A 15,532-nucleotide genomic window follows, 5' to 3' on the forward strand; every position below is an offset into this window, starting at 1 on the left:
TGCTCCAGTTTCTGGATCTCGCCCCTCGGGCAGTATTCCTCAGTCATGAGGTCTTTCATTGTTTCCCAGCCCATGTCGTTAGCTACGACGAGAGTTAGTGCTTTGACGTGGCCGTTCCACCACATTAGGGCTTTACCCTCAAAGGTGCATGCGGCATATTTCACTTTGCACGCAGCAGGGCATGAACAGATTTCGAAGGCTGATTCAGTCTTCTCGAACCATTGCGAGAGAGCAATGACTCTGCCGGTGCCATAGAAAGGCTTCGGCTTGCAGTTTGTAAAATCCTTGTAAGAGCACTCCCTTGAGCGCACAGGGATTTCGATCGGAATAGATTCCACAGGGGTTCCACCTCTGCTGGCATCAGAAGAGTGATATTGAGCCATGGCAGTTGCCACTGCTGCAGCTACGACAGCATTCAGGGCTATAGTATCGATGACCGGAGGCGGAGGAGGTGGTGGAGGTGCAGGATTATTCCTATTCCTGGGAGACTTGCGAGGAGGCATCCTTCAGCTAAAAGTTTATAAAGATAAGAAAGATGGTAAGAATCAATTTGTAAGCAACGTGAGAGTGACACATGGACTAACTAACCATAGTCCAATAGTTGAAAGAGTGTTTGAAACCATAATAAGAAATATTAGTAGGAAAACACAAGTGTATAGATTTTTCCAAGATAGATAGATCTCAAAAAAATACTGGTATTACTGATGTAATAAGTTCAGGGAAAATCGACCTAACAGTAGGTCATACATCATACCATATAGAAAAGTTTGATAGTTCTTAGATTTCAAATTTTGAGTAAGGAAAATTAGAAACATTTTACACACAAGTGCTACTTGGAGCACAAATGTTAAAGGCTATCCTTTAATTAAAAGACGGAGATGTACTAGACATCAACCAACGGCGATGGGAAAAATCCCGGGCGAGTACTGCGGTCGGACACTTGACGAACACCTCTTGAAGGTGTCGATCCTGAGTCCTCTGACGAGCTCGAAGCTCCAAGATTTCAGCTCGTGAGGCAGTCAACTGCTACTGCAGGGTTTTATTTGTCCTCCGGGTCCGTTCCATGTCTTCTTAAAGACGGCGGATGCTGACTGTGTTGACACCTGAGTCGGCATCAATCTCTATGACCCGGTCGACGGCTGCTCCACCTTGCTCGACAATACGAGCTATTCTGCGGATAATAACAGGCAGAGCTCGGTCAGTAGAGCCACCATCGCTGACGTTGTAAAAGGTTCGGTCCCCAAAGTATGGTAAGGGTTGACCCTGATCATCACTCCAGCAGTTCAGGTTGTTTGCCCACAAGGGAGTAGGACCTGGAAACGCTGGTCGAGGGTTGCTGTTCGGGGCTTGACCTACAATCGGTAGGTTGTTGACTTCAGGCTCGGAGTCGGATCCATCCGAAAAGCCTTCTGCGAGGTGGTCATCCAAAGGGATTGGATGCTCAACTTCGGGCTCTTCATCGATCCACCCGGCATTGCCTTCATTGGGAAAGTACGGGTCGCCATGATGGATACCTAGCCATCAAGATCTACGCGAGAATAGAGGTATAAGAATATAGTATACGTGTAACTAGTAGCACAAAATACTCCTATAGTATTTTTAAGTTTAAGTTCTATTGATCTTCTTATGGTATTGTTGGTAAGTTTTTAGACTTGTTAACCTATCACAACCATTCTAAGGCATGTGCTAATCACTCCTAGGATCAGCATAGTTGATCAGGCTATGCCATTCCCAGGACTGACCATACATCCCCGAGTTCACTTGTGATATTTAACAATCGTAATACTTTTTTTCTTGTCATTGTGACTCTTATTTTAGTATGAATGCAGACTAGTATACTTAGTTAAATATTTTATTATTTAAAGTATAGACTCTTGGTCAGAGTTTAATCCCTAATGGGTTTATAGTTTAGTATATCTTTTATGGGTTGATATACTCAATTCACTATAAACAATGCTCTGATACCAATCTGTCACACCCCAAAACCAAGAACGGCGGAAACGTTCTGGGGCGGAGGACGTCATGTAAGGTAATCACAACACAGTAAATGTAAATAGGTAAACAACATCATCCATTGCATTAAATATATATATTTAATACGTGCGTGTTCTGTATAGTTTTAGACACCAAAAATATAACGTAAATCAAAATAATAAAATGACGAGTCTTGAGTACGCTCCATCATCTCAAAAGCTGGCATCGGTGCCTGTCTACTGATGACCTGAGAATACAAGTTATTTTGAAAGAGTTTATCAGCATTAAGCTGGTGAGTTCATAAGTATTTTAGTGTCAATGTTCGTTGTCAAAAACGTTTGAATCTCTCAGAAAATCCTATATTTTCTACTAGTATAAAAGTAACCTTCTACCAAGGCTTAATTGTTTTGTAAACTCATTTGTTGTAAAAGTGTGTAATTACCCAAGTATAACTATCATTTGATAAAATATAGTTTGTACATTAATGCTTAAGTGAGATTATCACCAAAATATGTAATGGGTAAATCATTGTAGTACTGTAGCTTTGTATAATAAGAACTACTGTTGTACTAATTACTACTACCTTAAACCGGATTTATATTAAGGTATAATGTGATAATTGCACCATACTATCGACTGATAACAATGACATAAAGAATGGTCGTAATAACGGAATGACGTTTGGCACCCGCAGACCTGCAGGTCCGGCTGTAGCTAGCAGCAAGGTGTAGGATAGTCAATCCAGTATAGATCTATACGCAAACTCAACGCTCTCCCTCCAAGAGAATTCTGGCTACAACTCGGGCCATGACATTTAAGGCATGCTCCGATACAGTGGATCACATTTGTTATCGTATTCTTGCATATGTGATGAAATGTTTCTTGTTCTAGTATAGTTGTATATGTTCTCATAGTATAGTTGTATATATTCTCTTCCTAGTATAGACTCATGAATGAACTAACTCATTGATCTAGCAGTTGTAATAGTATGATTATGTGTTACCCCGATGGTAACTTGTTAACAGTGCGTCTAGTACGTATGATTATGGAAGTACTTTTATGTCTATATATGTATATTTGATATATAATTAATATGGAAACGACCTTCGGATGGTCACCCAAAATCCCACCAGACCACATCTCAAGGCGCGAAAAGGAAATAGGGTGGATAGCCTTCCTAAGTCTTTTAAACATTATTTAGACGTCTATACATATATGGGCATGCAATTTATAATATAAAAACATAAATAAGTATTTATAAGACATTTGAAACATAAGTATTATTTTTAAAGAAAGATTGACTTGATTTCAATCTATAAAACAATTTGAAGGCATAGATTTGATTAAAACAGATTAAGTATAAGGAACATTTGTTTAAATCACAGTTGCAGTGTAAATTCGAAAAGTAAATGGGTTTGGAAAACATTTAGAAGTAAAACAGTTTGATAGATAGTTTGAATAGTGGTAAAATCACTGGTTTCCCTAGTTATTAATCACATGTGATTAATGGAATCACATGTGATTGAAACATAACTATAAGTATTTAACTTGTATTCCCCCCCCCCCTTTGAAAGCATATAAAAGCATTTAGAATATTTAAAAGGTTGATTAAGGGGTATGAAACTCACTTGATTGATTGAAGAAAGCGAGATGGAAAACCGGGCAGAATTTCGTCTCGGAAAACGGATTTTTCTCGGGATCCTCGGGAATCTCGGGAGTAAAATCGACCCTCGGGACTTGAGCAAAAAGACCAGAGCTTCGGGTTATAACGGGCACGGAAAACGAGGCAAGGTTGTGAGAGAGAGGAGAGAAATGAGCAACATTTTCGGAAAGCCTCGCATCCTATTTATAGGAAGGCTGAACCGCCTCCGTACGCGGGGCGTACGCTCGTACGCAGCGCGTACGCGTACGTCATGCATGACCGAAGCCTCGATTGCCTCGGTTCGGATGGGACGGGTTGCTGGGTACGCGGGTCGGATGGGACGGCGGGTCGGACGGGACAGCGGGTCGGACGGGTCGGAGCTTCGGACGGGTCGGACGGTTTAGAATTCTTCGGATAGTGCGACGTGGACGATCCGAGACCCTCGATCTCAGTACGCGGGGCGTACGAAGGTACGCAGGGCGTACTTCGGTCCAATCCGATGACTCCCCTTCGGATATTACCGAGAATTTATAATTAAATTTATATTTATTATAAATAAACTTCAGAAATTCATATCTCCTTCATACGAACTCCGTTTTTGACGTTCTTTATATCCACGCGAAGGTGAGACCATCATCTACAACTTTCGTTTAGATTCGGTTGGCAAATTCCGAAATTATTTTTATTATTTATTTATTAAAATGACGTGATTTAAGGAATTTCTTCAAAAATTCATAACTTCCTCATCCGAAGTCAGATTTGGATGTTCTTTTTATGTACGCGAACCTTGATATGATTCCTACTACTTTATTTAATCCGAATAAGATTTTAGGAAGGTTACATTTTGACCTAAATTTGATCGGTTTTACATTACATTGACTCGAAATATCGGGTTGTCACAGTACTTGTGAGACTGGGGTAGTCTGTTGAACAAGTAGGTTGAAGATAATTTAATTTGGCTAGGAAATGTATAAAATCTCAACAAAATTTAAAACTGGATCCCAAGGGAAGAAATGTTATGGGTGTTAGCAATTTCATAGGAATCACTGAAAAGAAAAATAGAGATTTCATGTTGTATGTTCGTCAATTCATTAGTGAAAGCTTGAGCAAATTAATTGTTCACCATTAATGCATAATGGGTATTGAATTTTGGGTTTCACTTAGCACGTAGTGACACGAAGCTAAGATCATAAACACAGAAAATGTGCAACCATAAACCTCAGTGGTAATGTCTGAGAGTCTCAAGGGTTACGTTTGTGAAACGAATGTGATGGAGAAATGTAATGTAGATGGTGTAAAGAAACCAAAGTACCTCTGCTGTAAATATAGGACCAAGCAGAAAACTCGTATCTCATGTGAGAAGAGAGTTAAGTAGCTCATGATTAGAATAAATATGACAGCCTAATTGGGAAGACAAGGTTTGTTAATACCAGGTCAGTAAGGGTATTATTCAGAATCAGGTGAGGCTTTGGACACATACAGCAACATGCTTCTAGGGACATTTAGCTAGCGAAATGATTTACCCACAAGTAGACAAAAAAAATCGCCAAAATAAAAAAATAATAAAAAATTAAAATATTTTTGGAGTTTTTGAATTTACGAGAAAAAATATTTTTGGAATGTTTGATAATAAAAAAAAATAAGACATAAAAAAATACAAAAAAAATGTTGAAACCGAACCCGAGGATTCGGTCTATTTCGGTTGAGAAAAACTTTGGAACCGAACCCGAACGTTCGGTTTATTTCGGTTGCCAAAGAAAATAGGTTTGAAAAAGAAAATAACTTTGACAATAAGGTAAATGAATTTGGAAAAATTATACATAAGATCTATAACCAAAAAAAAATTACCTTTGAGTGATAAGCGAAGATCAGATGATACAACCGAACCCGAGCGTTCGGTTCATTTCGGTACATGAGCTTAAGACCCAAACCCGAACGTTCGGTCTATTTCGCTTCTTACTTTTGATCTTGAGAGGTAATTTTTGGTACTGACTCCGATTCCATCATACCTAGCCCTTGTAGTATTTTGTTAAAAGATGCTTCAGGAAGAGCTTTAGTGAAGATGTCAGCCAATTGATCAGTGGTTCGAACAAAGTGAATTTCGACATTTCCATCTTCCACATGATCCTTAATGAAGTGATACCTCAGTGCTATGTGCTTAGTCTTCGAGTGTTGCACTGGGTTATGACAGATCCTAATTGCACATTCAGAGTCGCAATATAGTGGGATCTTTTTCATATTGAGTCCATAGTCCCGGAGTTGGCTTTGGATCCAAATCACTTGAGATGTACAGGAGGCAGCTGCGATGTATTCTGCTTCAGCGGTAGACAGAGATACACAGGTCTGTTTCTTTGATTGCCAACTAACCAACTTTCCGTCAAGGAATTGGCAGGCTCTAGTGGTGCTTTTCCTATCTAGTCCACAACCTCCAAGGTCTGCATCTGAATAGGCTTGAACGAAGAAACCGGAGTTGGATGGATACCATAAACCGAGAGAGGTAGTTCGCTTGAGATACCGGAGTATGTTCTTCATTGCAAGCATGTGAGGTTCACGAGGATTTGCCTGAAATCTAGCACAGTAACAAACAGAAAACATTATATCAGGCCTGCTAGCAGTAAGGTACATTAAAGAACCGATCATTTGGCGATATAGCGTAATATCGACTGCTGGCTTATCCAAGGATGGAGTGAGCTTGGTGTCGAACGCCATTGGAACTTTAACCTTTGAGTCTCCCATCATGCCGAATTTCGCAAGGAGAGTCTTGGTGTAAGCTTCCTGGTTAATAAAGATGCCTTCGGGTCCCTATCTAATATTTAAACCAAGAAAAAAGTTAATCGGACCCATTGAGCTCATTTCAAATTTAGTCTCCATCAGCTTTCTGAATTCAGCCGTTAAGCTAGGATTCGTTGAGCCAAAGATGATATAATTGACATAGATTTGAACAATGATAAGGTGGTTACCTTCCTTCTTACGAAAGAAGGTTGGGTCAACCGAACCTTGTTTGAATTTGGACATCTTTAAAAACTTGGTTAGCGTTTCATACCAGGCCCTCAGTGCTTGTTTCAGTCCATATACCGCTTTGTCCAGAATATAACAGTGATTGGGATATTTTTCGTTGACGAATCCAGGAGGTTGCTCCACGTACACCGTTTCTTCGAGTTCTCCATTTAGAAATGCACACTTTACGTCCATTTGGTAGACCTCAAAGTTCTTGTGTGCAGCATAGGCAAGAAATATTCGAACAGATTCCAGCCTAGCCACAGGAGCAAAAGTTTCCTCATAGTCGATTCCTTCCTCCTGGCAGTATCCTTTCACCACTAGACGAGCTTTGTTTCTTATCACATTGCCTTCTTTGTCAATCTTATTTCTAAAGACCCATTTGAGACCAACAACCGAGGCATCTTGAGGAGTTGGAATGAGGCGCCAAACTTTATTTCTTTCGAATTCATTAAGTTCGTCTTGCATAGCTTGAACCCAATCAGAGTGATCAAGAGCAGTGTTAACTGTCTTTGGTTCAACTTTTGAGACGAAGGAGTTAAACATACAAAACTCTACTTTTGAAAATAAGGAAGTTTGCTTTGCCTTTAGTTGAGATCAGGTCAGGACCTTTTTAGAGACATTACCGACAACCTGTGAAACAGGATGATCTCTGGTCCATTTGACAAGAGGAGGGTAATTTGGATCATAGGATGGATCCAATTCAACATTTACCATCTCTTCTAGTTCAGACTGACTATCATCGTCATAAGACATATCAGCATTCTCCCCCTCGATAGATGAGCTTTCAGGTGTATCTTGACTTTCCGGAGCTACAGGAGTTTTGGGTGGTGTTGAGCTTTCGGGTGCTGCAGTACCTTTGGGTGTTTTTGAGCTTTTGGGTACCACAGGACTTTCGGGTGCAGATTGGCTTTCGGGAGTAGCTGAAGAACAGTTCTCCCCCTCAACATGTGAGCCCGACTGTGTTGAAAAGGTGTATCCTCTCACTCAACTGAAGCACCGTGTTGTGGCGGGTCATTTGGACTTGATCCTCCTTCATTCATTTGCTTGGCAGCATCTTTGATGAGTTGCTTCAGATGATCTACTTTGTTGTCTGCTGCATTAGCTTCCAAGAGAGTATCCTTCTCTGGTTCATCAAATAACTCAACAAACTTCTCAAACAGATTTGCAATCGAGGCTGTGACTTGGCCTGTTTGAGAAAAAAAATTCTCCAACTGTGTCTTCACTAGCCTTCAACTTTTTGACATAGCTATCATCAAAAGTCACATAATAAGTTTCTTCTATCTTCCTCGAACGCTTGTTTAATACTCGATAGGCTTTCGAAGTGAGAGAATATCCCAGGAAAATCCCTTCATCGGCTTTGACGTCGAACTTGTTACGATGTTCTTTAGAATTGAAGATAAAGTATCGTGAGCCGAATATGTGGAAGAATTTGACGTTTGGCTTTCTATTGTTGATGATCTCATAAGGAGTAAGAGTGAAACGCTTATTGATTCCTAATTAATTGACAGTTTATGCCCTTTTATTTAATTAATCTCTTTAAGTCACCAAATTAATTCCTAATTAATTTATGACTTATATTAATCAAATAATAATAATATTATTCCTTATATTATTCTCATAATATATTAATAATATTTCTTTTCTCATTATAAATCATCCTGTCAAGTTGCTATGGTGAAGGCAACCCAAAAGGACCATGCACAATCAGGTCAAATACTTGCCTAATATAGTTGTAGCCTTAGACACTATTTCAACAGTCTCCCACTTGGATAAGTCTAGTAACTATATACACAATTATAATCCGATTATCAATCGTAGCTCTTAAAGACACTGTCAAACTCTGATATTATCAATCTTTTCCTTTAGATAAGGGATCGTACAGTCCTCTGTTTAGATATCATGCTGACAATTCTATGGAACCAATTTGTCCAGCAATTTGTTTTTCGATCTCAGATTTATTCCACATAGAACTTAATCGAACACATCAATTTAGTTCTGACCGGGCCCGACACATAAGTCAAATCAAATCATCGAGCGGCCGAGATATCGCTTTTACCCTATTAGGATAAAAGTAACAGATAAACTTCGACTTATATGCATTTACTTATTCATTAATCAACTATACACAGCAATGCGTTTTATAACATCAAGTTAATGATGTGGTTTCGCATTATCAATGTACAACCAATTAACAAATAACAAACCATATATCTAGGTTTTAAGACCATATGATATTATCCTCTTGCGATCACCCTTTTTTATCACATTCGATAAGGTGATTCCAGCAAGCGCGGGTTTGTTCCAATGCTCAAAACTAGTTCATAAGCACTCATGAACGTTGTAGCAAACTTTTTCTATGTCTAATACCATTTAGACAATCTACACACCAATTCATGACAATCTTCTTTCATACCTACTTCCAACATATGAACGATTGTGGACAATTTGAATAATTCAATTATTCTTAATAAACTCAATTATTCTGGAAGTCAAAACATGCAAAATGAAACAATAGCTAAACAATTAACATAAGATAGTAACATTACTCATAAATAATACTCCTTTATTTAATCATCAAATGTTAATTACATTTATCTATTACACGTTTCTAATACTATCTAATCTATACTAATATCATCCTTCAGCCCAATACTCCTAGTATGCTGCAAGTGTTTAACCCTGCTCAGTCCCTTCGTAAGCGGATCTGCTAGGTTATCTTCTGATGATATCCTCTTAACCGCGAGTTGTCCTTCTTATACTCGATGTCTAATAAAGTGATATTTTCTGTCGATATGTCTAGATCTACCATGATCCCTCGGTTCCTTGGTCAAGGCAACCGGTCCTTCATTATCACAGAAAATTTCCATGGGCTCCTTTATGGCAGGTACAACTCCAAGATCACTGATGAAGTTCTTCAACCATATTGCCTCCTTCGACGCTTCGCTCGCTGAAATGTACTCTGATTCGCACGTTGAATCAGCCACAGTTTCCTGCTTGGAACTTTTCCAAGTCACTGCTCCTCCATTCAGGGTAAAGACCCAGCCCGACTGCGAACGGTAGTTGTCCCTGTCGGTCTGAAAACTGGCGTCACTATACCCTCGCACCTTTAAGTCATCACTCCTTCCGAGGACTAAAAACCATTCCTTCGTCCTCCGAAGGTACTTAAGGATATTCTTGACCGCAATCCAATGGGCTCTGCCAGGGTTCCCTTAATATCTACTAACCATGCTTAAAGCAAAGGCTACATCAGGGAGAGTACAAGTCATAGCATACATGATTGAGCCAACTGCGGAAGCATATGGGACTCGGCTCATCTTTGCTGTTTCAGCTTCGGTACTCGGACTTTGAGTCTTACTCAACTTGGCATTACTTTGTATCGGTAATTCTCCCTTCTTCGAGTTTTCCATACTAAAACGTTTCAGTACTTTATCTAAGTAAGTGTTCTGACTAAGTCCTATTAGTCTCTTACTTTGTTCTCTCACTATCCTTATTCCCAGAATATAGGAAGCCTCTCCGAGGCCCTTCATAGCGAAGCACTTCCCGAGCCAGGACTTAACCTCCTGCAGAGTCGGGACGTCGTTTCCTATGAGTAGTATGTCATCGACATACAAAACGAGGAAGCTTACTATACTCCCACTGGCTTTGACATATACACATGATTCATCTTCGCTTCGTACAAATCCAAACTCTTTGACTTTCTCATCGAAGCAAAGATTTCATTTGCGAGACGCTTGCTTAAGTCCATAAATGGACTTCTCAAGCTTACACACTCTATTTGGATTCTTCAGATCAACTAAACCCTCTAGCTGAGCCATGTAAACATCCTCAACCAATTTTCCATTAACGAAAGCGGTCTTGACATCCATTTGCCAAATCTCATAATCATGAAATGCGTCAATCGCTAGCATCACTCTAATAGATTTTATCTTCGCGACTGGTGAGAAGGTCTCATCATAGTCAACTCCGGGAGTTTGAGTAAAGCCCTTCGCAACCAATCGTGCCTTATATGTGTGTACGTTTACATCCACGTCGGTCTTCTTCTTGAAGATCCATTTGCACCCAACGGTCTTACGTCCGGGCACATTATCAACCAAATTCCAAACTTGGTTATCATGCATGGATTGGATCTCGCTGTCCATTGCCTCTTTCCATTTCGCAGACTCCGGGCCTGCCATGGCTTCCTTATAACTATTAGGTTCATCTAGATTTATTAGTGTACCATCACTAATATACGTGTCCCCTTCGGTAGTAATATGAAAACCATAAAACTGGGGTTGAACTATAACTCTTTCGGGACGTCTAGGAGGTAATGACTCGTCAATCGGTTCAACCGGAGTTTCCTCCTCGGGTTGAGCGCCAGCGGTAGAGGTTCCTTCATCAATCGACTCTTGAATCTCTTCAAGCTCGATTTGCCTCCCACTGTCTCCTTGGCTATGAGTTCTCGCTCTCGGAAAACTCATCTCCTTGCAACGAAGACAACATTGTCCTTCGGTCTATAGAGGAGATATCTAAAGGATTTCTGCGGGTAGTCGATGAAAATACATCGCTCACTACGAGGTTCGAGCTTGTCGTGAGTATCTCGTCTTAGGAAATCCTCACAATCACAAACCTTGTTATGTGCTAACGAGGGAGCTTTCCCTGTCCACATCTCGTGAGGTGTTTTGGCAACCTTCTTAGTAGGGACTCGGTTAAGGATATGGGCGGCAGTCTCTAAGGCATACCCCCAGAATGAGATAGGTAGTGAAGCACGACTTATCATAGAGCATACCATGTCTAACAAGGTTTGATTATGCCTTTCTGCCACACCATTCAACTGTGGTGTCCTAGGTGGCGTCGATTGTGAAACTATTCCACACTCCTTGAGATAGTCGTGGAATTCAAGACTTAGGTACTCTCCTCCTCGATCGGATCGAAGCATCTTGATTTTCCTGCCCAATTGATTCTCCACTTCATTCTTGAACTCTTTGAACTTTTCAAACATTTCTGACTTTTTCTTGATTAAGTAGATATACCCATATCTACTATAGTCATCGGTAAAAGTCACATAGAAGCGATTCCCATCCTTTGTGGTTGATCTAAACGTTCCACATACATCGGTATGTATGAGGTCCAATAGACCCTCACCCCTTTCACATGTGCTAGTGAAGGGTGACTTAGTCATCTTTCCAAGTAAACAAGACTCGCATGTGTCATCTTCCCTAAGGTCGAATGACTCCAAAACTCCATCCTTTTGGAGTTGGGCTATGCGCTTCTTGTTGACATGTCCAAGACGACAATGCCACAAGGATGCTATATCCATAGTATTGGAAGAATCCATGCATAAAACATCATTTCCTAGGTTATCTACAATCATAACAGTTTCATATATTCCATTACATGGTATTGCTTCAAAATATAAGACACCATTTAGATAAGCATAAATAGAACCATTCTCATTATTAAAAGAAAATCTAAATCCTTGTCTAAACAAACCATGAAATGAAATGATGTTTCTTGCCATTTCTGGAGAATAGCAACAATTATTCAAATCTAAACATAAACCATTCCTAAGAACTAGAGAATACACTCCAATCTTGGTCACAGGCGACGATCTTCTGTTCCCCATGATTAGATTTATTCTTCCATGCTCCACTTCCCTATTTCTTTTTAGTCCCTTCAATTCAGAACAATGTGGTAACCACACCCGGTATCTAGTACCCAAGAAATAGCATGATATGAATCATTAGATTTAATTGTGTATATACCTGCGAAAGACGACTTGATCTTTCCCTCCCTGATTGCTTGCACGTAGTCTGGGCAGCTTCTCTTCCAATGCCCTATTTTGTGGCAATGGTGGCACTCTGCCTCCTATGGGTTAGGGTTAGGCTTAGCAGGATCAACTTTGGTCCCACTAGAAGAGGAACCATCTTGGGACTTTCCCTTGCGGTAGCTCTTAGACAGAGCCTTCCTCTTCTTACCCCTACGTTGCCTAATTGCCAAAATAGGAGCAGTTGGTGGATTGGGAGTTGGTGCAACAAACTTATCCTTGAGGTTGCTCTCAGCAACCCTAAGGAGACCTTGGAGCTTACATAGGGTGACCTCTTCTTTGTTCATGTGGTAGGTCATCCTAAATTGATTGTAACACGGAGGCAAGGAGTGAAGCACCATGTCGATAGCCAAGTCTTCCCCAAAGTCAACATTCAACTTGCGAAGACAATCGACATACCTTTGCATCTTTTGCAGGTGCACAGTTAGAGATTCTCCATGACCCATTTTAGCGGAGATCATGTTAGTGAAGATCTCGTAATGTTCCTACCTCGCGTTTTGATGGTATCTCTCCAACAAGTCGTGGTGCATTTCGTATGGATACATGTCCTCATAGGACTTTTGGAATTCAGCGTTCATTGTGGCTATCATGATGCAATGAACCTTCGTTGCATCACGTTCATGAGTCTCAAAAGTAGTCATTTCAGCCGGAGTAGCGATTTCTGGGTTGATCTTCTCGAGTTTCTCATCGAGGACATACTCCTTGTCCTCGTAGCGAGCAATCGTGCGAATGTATCTTATCCATTCGCTAAAATTCGTCCCATCAAAAGTCACCTTTTGACAAAGGCTCATCAATGTGAACGAGCTAGCAGCAGCGTTGTTCGCGTTCGACATCTACAAATAGAAAGGACAAAGATAGATTAGAATTTGAATCCCTAATTATCACCCAATAAGATTGGGCTAGGATCCAACAATAATATTTACATATTAGAAAAGGGATGCCGTAATCTAACATGCAAACAATTTGAAGGTAAGTGAATGACGATTCACTAATTCTCGACCATGAAAACATAACTTTAAGATCTAAATGTATTGAGAATTCCTAGGTTTCGATGAGATTCATTGAACTTTTCAATGGCATGTTTAAATCTCGATATGCCCCTCTCATTTGTGACTGGGATACCGAGGATCACAAAGTGGGTGTGAATTACCATGCAAATTCACACGGTGCCTTCATCGTAACAATCACCTATTCGATGTGCCGGTAAACCACACACGCTCCATCGAACTATGATAAACAATGAATCACCCTTTGCCACCTATGCTTAGAACCAATTAGTGTGCCGGTAAACAACACATGCTCCACTAACTTCTTAGCAAGGGTGCAAAGTGTAATTTCACGGGATTGCATCAATTCACTTTTCCTAAAGTAACTAGGATTGGGAATTTTTTTAAAAACATGTAGTTACTTTGTATTTCATATTATACTTTTAATGAGGAGATGAGGTTGCCCTATCCTACCCGTTCGGCTAATGACCCTCCACCGATCAAGCAAGCGGTGGGTATGAGTGTACACCCATTAAGCGCCATTTTATAGGCCGCAACCTTATACCCACCTCATAGACCGGCTTCGTGAATGAGGCCTACTAACGGTAAGACTAACATTTTAATTATACATATATATATATATATATATATATATATATATATATATATATATATTAGTATTGTAATATTATATTAGTATAGGGTTGAATTTTAAACTTGTAAAATTCTAGGTTTTGAAATTTAAATTGTCTAAATTAAACTTTTAATCACAAAACATAAATTTCAAAACTTGAGGGCAAGTTTTATACTTTTCAAAACATGGGGAATCAAATAACAAATAATTCAAATTAACATTTAATCACATAATTATCCATATTTGATTTATTTAATTATTTCTTGCAAAACAATATATCAATTTAATTAAAATAATTAATTAATTATCACATAAGGAAATTAATATTCAATTAATTGATAAATATCTTCAATTAGGTCAAGAATATACTCAAATATATATTAAAATCGGATTTATATTGACCTATTAAGATTAAGGTAAGTTCCCAAAAGATAAACAACAAGAAATCCCGAGATTAGCTCTTTCTGACGCTCGAACTCGCCGAGTACCACAATGGACTCGCCGAGTGGAGGCCTACTCGCCGAGTCCACTATGGAACTCGCCGAGTTCATCAGGAAGAATGACAAAATTCGAATTTTGCAAGCAACAAACAAGCAACCAATGCATCAATTCAATAGAAACCAATCAAGGCTCTGATACCACTGATGAATTTTAGCCATATGAACATTCCTATGTGCACATAAAAACCCTAATGCTTGGATCTAGGGTTCTCTAATTGAACATGCATTAAATCCAAGATTTCTAATGATAACTCTAGTATAATAACATAAGAAATCAGATTTAGATGATTACCTTGAATCACTTGTTTGAATCTTCTTGTCCTTGGAGCTTTAGAGTCACAAGTGTCACTCCTCTAATGGCTTACAAACACCAACTTAGCAAGAGGATGATTAGAGAGAGAGAGGGGAGGGAGCTAGAAATCGGCCAGGGTTCTTCCAAAGGCAAGAGTGCTGATTTCATTGACCCCTTGGGTCTATTTATACTTGTAAGGCTCCTAGGTTTTCACCCTTAAAACCCTAATTGGATAACTTAGGCCCCAAACAATCCAATCCCTTTATGATAAGCCCTTGGACGAATTCTAGGCTCTTCTAAACCCTAAATCCGTCCACCCCTTATCCTTAAGAGATTATAGCCCAAAGTACAACTATCATACAATTAACAGTTATGCCCTTCTATTTAATTAATCTCTTTAAGTCACCAAATTAATTCCTAATTAATTTATGACTATATTAATCAAATAATAATATTATTATTCCTTATATAATTCTCATAATATATTAATAATATTTCTTCTCTCATTATAAATCATTCTGTCAAGTTGCAATGGTGAAGGCAACCCAAAAGGACCATGCACAATCAGGTCAAATACTTGCCTAATATAGTTGCTACCTTAGACACTATTCCAACAAGGACTTCATGTATAGCATCATAACAACAATTGCAATAGTGATTTAAGCAAACACAGCCAACATATATATAATTGAAAGGGT

This window comes from Lactuca sativa, chromosome 7, assembly GCF_002870075.4.
Source record: "Lactuca sativa cultivar Salinas chromosome 7, Lsat_Salinas_v11, whole genome shotgun sequence".
Classification (NCBI taxonomy): domain Eukaryota; kingdom Viridiplantae; phylum Streptophyta; class Magnoliopsida; order Asterales; family Asteraceae; genus Lactuca; species Lactuca sativa.